This window comes from Eretmochelys imbricata, chromosome 11, assembly GCF_965152235.1.
Source record: "Eretmochelys imbricata isolate rEreImb1 chromosome 11, rEreImb1.hap1, whole genome shotgun sequence".
In the NCBI taxonomy this organism is placed as follows: domain Eukaryota; kingdom Metazoa; phylum Chordata; order Testudines; family Cheloniidae; genus Eretmochelys; species Eretmochelys imbricata.
In genome coordinates this window covers 77,204,168-77,214,141 of record NC_135582.1, presented here as the reverse complement: position 1 = coordinate 77,214,141, position 9,974 = coordinate 77,204,168, and the positions used below count along the sequence as shown (strand labels likewise).

The following is a 9,974-nucleotide window of genomic DNA, read 5'->3' as shown; positions in this document are numbered from 1 at the left end:
TTTTAAGGTCAGGCTTGACAAAGCCCTGGCTGGGATGATTTAACTGGGAATTGGTCCTGCTTCGAGCAGGGGGTTGGACTAGATGACCTTCAGAGGTCCCTTCCAACCCTGATATTCTATGATTCTATGATTCTATGAGGGAGTGTGGGTGCAGGAGGGGGGTGTGGGAAGAGGGTGGGGGTGCAGGCTCTGGGCTGGGGCAGGGAGAACCGCAATTAACTCATGCAATTAACTCAAAAAAATTAATCGCAATTAAAAAAATTAAAACTGCAATTAATCATGATTAATTTTTTAATTGTGATTTTTTTAGTTATGATTGATCACACTGATAAACATTGAATACCAATTGAAATTTAGTAAAGATTTTGGGGTGTTTTTCTACTTTTTTCAAATATATTGATGTCCATGACAACACAGAATACAGGGCTCACTTTCTAGGATGATGGTTTACAAATATTTACACTGTCAAAGTAATAAAAGAAAGAGCATTTTTCAGTTCCCCTCATAAAAGTGCAGCAGTGCAAGCTCTTGGCCGTGAAAGTGCAACTTACAAATGTAGATTTTTTGTTTTGTTCCAGAAGTGCACCCAAAAGGAAAACAGTGTAAACGTTTTGCGCCTACAAGGCCACCGGACGTTGAGAAGAGGCATTCGCATGGCACTTTTGTAGCCAGCATTGCATGGTAGTTATGTGCCAGGCATGCTAAACATTCGTATGCCCCTGCATGCTTTTGCCACCATTCCAGAGGACATGCTTCCATGCTGATGATACTCGTTAAAAAAAAGTAATGTGTGAATTAAATCGGTGACTCAGGTCCTTGGGGGAGAATTGTCTGTCTCCTGCTCTGTTTTATCTGCACTCTGCCACAGATTTCATCTCCTAGCCATCTCGGATGATGACCCAACATGTGGTGTTCGTTTTAAGAACACTTTCACTGCAGATCTGACAAAAGGCAAAGAAGGACCAATGTGAGATTTCTAAAGATAGCCACAGGACTTAACCCAAGAGTTAAGAGTCTGAAATTGGACTCCAAAATTTGAGCGGGATGAAGTGTGGCGCATGCTTTCTGAAGTCTGAAAAGAGCAACACGCCAATGTGGAAACGACAAGATCCAAACCGTCGAACAAGAAAACGAACCTTCCGCTGGTGACATCTCAATCTGTCATCAACATGGATGCATGACCTCTGGAACGGTGATTGAAACGCGAAGGGACGTATGATTCTTCAGCACATCTGGCCTGTCAATATCCTGCGATGCCAGCTATAACAGTGCCCTGTGAATGCCTGGTCTCCCTTTTAGGTGACACTGTCAATGAGAAGTGGGCAACATTAGCTCCTGCAAATGTCAACAAACCTGTTTGTCTGAGCGATTGGCTGAACAAGTAGTAGGACTGAGAGGGCTTTTGGCCTTTCAAGTTTTTCATCATTTTATTTTTGAATGCAGTTATTCCACTTCTGTTACGTGTGAAAAATGCAGATTTTTCTTCCCCATAATTACAGCACTTACTCCTAGACGACATTTGCTGACTGGCTTTATCAAGAATCATTAAAAATGGGTCTTCACACATTTAGCACTGACTGTCAGCCCCTGCCATGTTGTGATACCGTTCAAAGCACAATACACTGTTTTGATGAAAGTATTTTAGTGCTTGTAGGCCCGGAATGTATTCTGCTGATTTTTAGAGCCTGTTAGACTTTTGGTACGTTTTTCAAAAGCATCTGTTTAAAATAATGTAGGTCTGGGATCGGGCACCTGACAACACAGATGGGGGCCTAGTGGGCTGTTCAAAACAGGTTAAGCACCAGGGGCTAGCTCCACAAAAATACTGAGCTGGGCTTGGCTGCTACTTTCACTTTAGCTACCTAAATCTGACACTTAGATGCCGCCGATCCTCAACACCACCCCAGCTACAGCCTAAATGTAAGGGGACTGTTGCCCCCTTACTAACAGTCAGTGGGGGTGTTTTGGTTGGCTCGCTCCCAGTACTAAAAGGGGAAGGGTTGATGGGAAACCAGGACCCTGAGACTGATAGTCCCCAGGAACAATGGGGAGAGGCTAACGCTCCAGGTCAGCCTGAATGACAGGGCGAGAAGGCTAATGAGGGAGTCAGGAGGCCAGGGGGGTCCTGTCCTCCATGTGAGCTGGATTTGCCTGGGTCAGACAGACAGAGTGGGTCCGAGCTAAGGAGAAAGCAGGGGCCCGAGCTGAGCTGGGGAGCGGAGCTGTGCCGATCCAGAGGGACCAGTAAAGCAGCCCAGAGAGAGCAGACCTGTCGTGGGAGCAACCAGAGCCAGAGGGGCCAGAGAAGCAGCCCAGGGAGCTGGGGGCAGAGCAGCAGCCGTGCAGAGACCGAGTGGTGGGGCTGGGGCTGGAGCAGTCCGGAGCTGGGCGCGGTGAGCAGCTGGGGAGAGCGAGGGGGACCCTGGGCAGCGGGCCCCGCACAGGGAGACGCCTCAGCCAAGGGGCTCTGCAGGCCAGGCTTGGATCGTAACCCCGACAGGGCGGGGGCCACACTGGGAAGAAGGGTCCTGCCACTTCGAGCCTGAGAGCGTGTGGCCACCACCAGAGCGAGTGTCCGACCCGCAGCATCCCCGCAGCACGGCCAGGGCCGGAGAAGGGGCCTGGGACTCACAAGGAGCAGACTGTGAACTGCCCTGACGTTCCAGAGACGCTGTTTGTGATGTTCCCTGTCACAGAGCGGGGTGATGTGTTTCCTTTCACCTTTCCCATTTTCCCTTTTTCTTTTTAAAATTAATTGCTGATTAAATGAACTGTATTTGCTTTAGATCGTATGTAATGATCAGTGGGTCAGGGAAGCACCCAGTGCAGAGAGTACCCCGGAGTGGGGACACCCGAGCCCCTGTCCTAGCTGACCACCGCAGGGTTGGGGGTCGAGCCCTCCAGGAATCCTGGGCCCAGCCTTGTTGGGGTTACGAGGACTCTGCCAGACAGGAGAGTGGAAGGGGAGTCCTCGAGGGCAGGGAGGCCACTGGGTAAAGGGAGTGGGAGCGAGGACTGAGATCCTTTCGCTAGCCCACTTCACGGGGGTCGTGCAGAAGCCAGGACAGTTCCCCACAAGAGCGGGACTATTCCCCCGCTTACAGGAAGAAGGAAGTGCCTGAAAGTAGGACCCACAAAACCCAGCGTGCGAGGCATATCCACACCTACGGGAAAGGCCGATGGGAGGGGCGTGTCCTGAGCCCCACCTCTCTCTGGATCTCAGGTTACGAGGTCTGGCTTGTCACCTGAGAGGTACCTCCCCTGGCTCCCGCCCGCCCAGCTTTCCCCCACCCCCTGCCCTGCCCTGCCCTGCCCCGGCCGTACCTGGTTCCAGCCCGGCCCTGCCGCGGGGTGGGACCAATACTGCTGCCAAGGCCACCCCGAGGAGGGTGCGGGTCCGGGGCAACCCCCCCTCCACCCTAGACCCCCCCCCCGCTCCACCCCTTACCCCAAGACCCTGCCTCCTTCCGCCCCTGAAGCAGCAAGATTAATCCCATACCTTGCATTGATTGTGACTTATTTGCCTGATTTGAAACGAGACCAAAAGGACCTGAGTCTCCTCGCTGTCGATAGCCCCCCGCTCGGCCAACCAGCCCTGAGACTCTGAGGGGCGGGCGGCTGAGAGGTCTCACCAGAGGTCCCACAGGACGGCCAGGTCACCATCAGAGCGGATCGCTCTCAGATCCAGAGCCACCTCTTTGTGAGGACCTCCCGCGATGAGAGCAACCCCCTTGCCCACCCTCCACACACACCCCTCCTTGGGAGAGAGAGGGAAACAGGGGAAAAAGAAGCAAGAGAAGAGGAGAAAGGAGGGAGGAAAGAGGAAAAGGGAAACCAAAAAGGATAAACCCCAAGGTCCCCAGTGATTCCAAGCGTCAAAGCGCTCGGTAGGAAATCACATTCTGCCCCCTTAAGCCCGTGTTTTCTGTGCCGAGAATTCTGCCTGCAGCAGGTGCATCAGACCCAACAGGTTCCAAACCTCTCGCAGCCTCCGACCTTGTCCAAGGGACGTTCGTTTTCTGGCACAACCAGGGGTAGGAAAGGAGAAAACTCCACAGAGGCTCCTCCTAATGCTACGACGTGAATCCTCATTCTCTCCCCGTCCTCGAGGGGAGACCTGGAGAAGGAGACGTGCGGCAGCAAAGCCGGGGGGGTCTCAGCGACTGCCCTGGCCCTGCACCTCGGCCCTGACCCGCTGATGTCGGGGTCTCTCTGTGAGGTCACCCCCTCCCCACCACCTTTGCCCAATGGGCTGAGGTCCTGCAAAAGGCCTTGGTGATGTCACTGCCCCCCCACCCCTCCCCTCCCAGCTGATGTCCTGCCCCTGCCCAGCCTCTTGGAGCTTGGAGTTGTTGCCCCCGGATCTCCGCACTCAATGACTGGTGAGTCGGGGGATGGAGCCGGCTATACAATAAACCACCAGTTTTTCATAAATTAGTCGACTTAAGGCCAGAAGGGACCATTGGAGCATCTAATATGACACCCTGCATCTCCCAGCCCTCCCGTGTATCACAAGAGCTGCTTTTGCACTAAAGCACCTTTCCGAAGGGCATCTAGTCTTCACTGGAAGACAGCAAGAGATGGAGAATCCATCACTCCTCTTGGCAGTTTGTTCCAGTGATGAGTCGCCCTCCCTCTTACAAATCTCTGCCTTGTTCTAAGGAGAATTTTTCTGATTTCTGCTTCCAGCCATTGGTTCTTGTTCTGCCTTTCTTTGCAAGACTAAAGAGCCCTTTAAATACTTGGTGTTTTCTCTCAGCGAAGGCACTTGCAGGCTGCCATCAGCTCACCTCTCCATCTTTTTAAAAACTAAACAGACTGAGTTTTTCAATCCCTCCTTATAAGTCTTCTCCAGCCCTCAAATATGGTTCTTTTCTGCACCCTCTCCAGTTTTTTTAACGTTATGTTTGAAATGTGGACACCAGAACGGGATGCAGTATTCCAGTGTCAGTCTCCCCGCTGCTGAATCACCTCCCTTTCCATCCTCTCTTTATCTATCCATGGATGGCGTCACGGACTCACAGGACTTGTGCTCTCTCTCAGCCTCGTACAGTCCTTGGGAGGAACCCCCTTCAGTGTGACAGCCCTTCTCGGAGATCCACTCTCTCAAGGGTTAAGCCGTAGGCCCTTCCGCCTCCTGGAACCCCTCTTCTCTGAGCCTTGAGCATGCCTGTCTGCCGTGGGCCCCCTCAGGGAGTCCCCTCACTCTGGACCCCTGGGGCCTCTACTCCCAGAGGGAAGAACGCAACCCCGATCCCGAGACTGCCGTGACTCTCAGACAGCGTAAAAGAGAGGGGTTTATTGAGCATCTGAACACAGCACAGGAAACTCTCAGGGCCCCAAGGCTAATCTCCCTCTGCACAGTCCATCTAGGTCTCCCCTGCACCCGTGTGAGCTCTGGCTGTTTTCTCTCCCCAGTCCATAAGCCCGCTCCTTCCAGCTAAGCGTCCGATATCACCTTCCCACAAGCCTGTGTCCTTTGTCTTCTGTCCCAGGTAAACAGGCTGCCTGGGTCTCCTCTATCTCAGCCTCTCCTCTCCTCCCTTTTTTCTTTCCCCCTGGCTGGAAGCAGTCACCGGGTCTTCTCTCCTCAGCCCATTGTCCTACTACTGGCCTGACCTGGCTGTGACTTCCAAGCTGGGCCTCCAGCTCACCAGTCGCTGGGGTATCCGTTCTCCAGGCCTTTGCCTGAGGGCCCAACTGACAGGAGAGATCACCGCTGGTCCTCTGTAACAACAAACTATCTCTCCCACCAGTGCCACCTCGTTAAACAAACAGCACCCAGGGAAACTGAGGCATGCAAACCATTGAAAAACCAAGAAAATCCCCCCGTCATCACCGAAGGCTTTGGCCCTGTTCCCCACAGCATCGCACCGGGAGCGGATGTTGAGCGGCTTGCCCGGTATGACACCTAAATCCTTGACAGAGTCACGGCTTCCCGGAGTACAGTTCCCCCTCGGTGGCCCGCCTGCTCTGTCCTGCTGCCTCCTCCCACTGCGCCAAGAGGGGACCTGGTGACTGGAGCTGCTGTGGTTGTGTGAGAGCGCCGGGCTGAGAGACCAAAGGGCACCTCCGTTCTGGAACAGAGGGGTCTGGCCGGTAGGCGCAGTCGCCCCCGGTTTGGGGCACAGAAGGGGCTGTGGCTGGCAGCAGCTTGAAGCCCGTCCCCCAGCTGCGCTAGGCACTGTTTGAATGAGTGCAACGTCCGTGTTACATACGGGCTCCTGGGGCTCGGTCGGAAGCACTGAACTGCCTCAGAGTTCTCTGTTTGCAAGGTCGGTGCCAGGAGATTAGAGAGACAAGGCGGGGAGGGGATCTCTTTCATTCTCCAACTTCTGCTGGGGAGAGACAAGCCTTCGAGCTCCGCAGATCTCGTCCTCAGGCCCTGGTCTCTCTCCCCAAGAGAACCGGGTCCAATAAACCATATGGCCTCCCCGGCCTGGTCTCTCGGTGTTTTCTGCTCCCACAGGCGTGGCTGGGAAGGGCCACAGGGCTCAGCAGGCTCAGGGAGAAACCTCAGCCCCACTGGAGACAGGAGGGGAGCAAACCTCACACTCTGTGTGGTCCCTGCAGGTCTGTGCAACTGCCCCCCACTGACTCAGTGGCAGTCTGTGGGGGAGGTCTAGGGTGGCCAGGTGTCCCGATTTTAGAGGGACAGTCCCGATTTTTGGGTCTTTTTCTTATATAGGCTCCGATTACCTCCCACCCCCGTCCGGATTTTTCACACTTGCTGTCTGGTCACCCGGGGGAGGTCTGGCAGCCCCCTCCCCAGCCACAGTCCATGCGTGCCCAGCAGTCTGTGTGTGTCTCAGCAGCCCCCTGCTCACTCCCACGTGGAGCCCAGATCGGGGTGGGCTGGGCCTTGGTTTGTTTGATCCCTGAAGGGTTTTTTGGGCACTAACTGGGACCCCAAGTTTCTCCTACTTTGAGGAAATCCCTGTGAAAACTCACCTTTTCCGGGTGTCTGTTTCACACCCTCTGCCAGAGACGTTCCCCATTCTTTCTCCAGTTCAGCTGGCAGCAGGTCTCGTGCGAGGGGCGGGAGAGAGCTGAGATTTCAGGCTGCCGTCTTATGGCGGGATTGCTGCGATTAACTGGCTGAACGTGCTAATTCTGAGGACGAAACGGGGAAAGGGGCAGAGATCGAGAGTCAGGGAGTGAAATGGAGAAAATACAGGAAGCATTTCGAGCGAGGGCGAAGTGCAATGACCATAATCCAGAATATTCTCTGCACCCCTTGTCTAACTCTGGGCCTGATTCTCTTCCGCATTGACTGCCCTGTCCCTGTCTCCGGCCGTGTCTGGAGGGCTTTATGCCCCTGTGCAGCCCCTTCACACTGCCAGGAAGGGAGAGCTGTTATGGAATCTTAGCCCAAAGAGGAACCAGGCCCTGTGTCACCTTCATCCTGGGTTTCAGATGACGCCGAGAAGTTGGGGGGCCACCGGGGCCTAGAGCATGGCCCTGCCACAGAGGCTCCGCCCCGGTCATCTTCTTCCCCCGAGGCCCCGCCCACCCACTGTTCACTCCTCTGGCCCCCGAGGTCCCTCTACCTGCCCCTCGCTCCTCTCCACCTCTTCCCCCAGGACTCCACTCACCCCCTGCTTGCTCCTCTCTGCCCCTTTCCCTGAAGGGGGGCTACTGGGGGGCCATGGGGCCAGGCACCCGTCCCTTTTCTCTTTCTCTGGTGATGGGGGGCAGTGGGGTCCTTGGGGAAGGAGGTGGAGAAGGACAGGAAGAGGCATGAGAAGATGGGGCCGTGGGGTTAAAGGCCGAGGGGGTGTGGGGAGCAGGTTTTGGGGGAAGAGGCGGAGGGGGGATGGGAAGAGGCAGAGCAAGAGCAGGGCATCGGGCTAAGAGGCAGAGGGGAGCGGGGTGCAGGCGGGGCCCCCACTTCTCTGGAGCTTCGCTTCCAGCGCTCGAAAGATGACCACGGGCCCACGGGCCTCCGGAGGGGAGACCCGCCCCACATCCCCAGCGTTTCCCCCCGGCATGGACGGCCTTTTGGGGGAGGCTCAGTCTCCCGTGGCCTCTTGTACGGGCTGCCCATGCTCAGCTCCTTCCACGCTCTGGGGAGGAGCAGCACCCAGGGGTGGGGCTGAGCCGCGGGGCGCTGGGTGAGGGGCAGAGGCCTCGGGAGCTGAGACCGCAGGGACACAGCGTGAGGCACCATCCCAGGCATCCCCATGAAAAGAGCAGAACAGGGTTTACCTGGGGTGGGGAGTGTATGGAGAGCATCCCAGGGTCGGTGGAGATGTATTGCCCTGGTGAGCAAGTGTGGCTAAAACACAGGCCTCGCTGTGAGCAGGATTTGAACCTGCGCAGGGAAACCCGATTGGATTTCGAGTCCAACGCCTTAACCGCTCAGCCCTCACAGCTGTGAGTGACGTGGCCCCCAGTGGCAGTCTCTACTGGAGCGGCTGGAAGCCGACAGGAGGGAGCTCTCCACCCTCAACGAGCAGCCGTAGCCATGTTGGCAGGAGAAGTTCTCCCAGCACCATAGCACTGTCCACACCGGCGCTTAGGTCCGTGTAACTTGTGTCACTCGGGCGGTGGCTTATTCACTCCCCGAGCCACATACGTTCTACCGACACAAGGGGGAGTGTAGACGCAGCCTTAGCAGAGACGCGATTAAGCTCCACTTCCTGGACACTACAGTGCTAATAAGCGATGGTCATATAAACACCACCCTATACCGGAAACCTACTGACCGCTGTTCCTACCTACATGCCTCCAGCTTTCACCCTGACCACACCACACGATCCATCGTCTACAGCCAAGCTCTGCGATACAACCGCATTTGCTCCAACCCCTCAGACAGAGACAAACACCTACAAGATCTCTATCAAGCCTTCTTACAACTACAATACCCACCTGCGGAAGTGAAGAAACAGATTGACAGAGCCAGAAGAGTACTCAAAAGTCACCTACTACAGGACAGGCCTAACAAAGAAAATAACAGAACGCCACTAGCCGTCACCTTCAGCCCCCAACTAAAACCCCTTCAATGCATTATTAAGGATCTACAACCTATCCTGAAGGATCACCCAACACTCTCACAAATCTTGGGAGACAGGCCAGTCCTTGCCTACAGACAGCCCCCCAACCTGAAGCAAATACTCACCAACAACCACACACCACACAACAGAACCACTAACCCAGGAACCTATCCTTGCAACAAAGCCCGTTGCCAACTGTGCCCACATATCTATTCAGGGGACACCATCACAGGGCCTAATCACATCAGCCACACTATCAGAGGCTCGTTCACCTGCACATCTACCAATGTGATATATGCCATCATGTGCCAGCAATGCCCCTCTGCCATGTACATTGGCCAAACTGGACAGTCTCTACGTAAAAGAATAAATGGACCCAAATCAGATGTCAAGAATTATAACATTCATAAACCAGTCGGAGAACACTTCAATCTCTCTGGTCACGCGATTACAGACATGAAAGTTGCGATATTACAACAAAAAAACTTCAAATCCAGACTCCAGCGAGAGACTGTTGAACTGGAATTCATTTGCAAATTGGATACAATTAACTAAGGCTTGAATAGAGACTGGGAGTGGCTAAGTCATTCTGCAAGGTAACCTATTTCCCCTTCTTTTTTCCTACCCCCTCCCCCGCCTCAGACTTTCTTGTTAAACCCTGGATTTGTGCTGGAAATGGCCCACCTTGATTATCATACACATTGTAAGGAGAGTGATCACTTTAGATAAGCTATTACCAGCAGGAGAGTGGGGTGGGGGGAGAGAAAACCTTTTGTAGTGGAAAACACCCATTTTTTCATGCTTTGTGTGTATGAAAAGATCTTGTGTACTTTCCACAGTATGCATCCGATGAAGTGAGCTGTAGCTCACGAAAGCTTCTGCTCAAATAAATTGGTTAGTCTCTAAGGTGCCACAAGTCCTCCTTTTCTTTTTACTGATAAAGTTTGCGGATGATACCAAGATGGGAGGGGTTGCAAG

General features: G+C 54.2%; 1 non-coding gene across 1 annotated transcript; it reads right to left on the bottom strand.

Moving 5' to 3' along the window:
• Positions 1 to 8,293: 8,293 nt before the first annotated feature.
• TRNAS-CGA (transfer RNA serine (anticodon CGA)) lies at positions 8,294 to 8,375 on the bottom strand. Its single transcript has one exon. It is a non-coding gene; the product is annotated as a tRNA-Ser (tRNA).
• Positions 8,376 to 9,974: the final 1,599 nt, after the last annotated feature.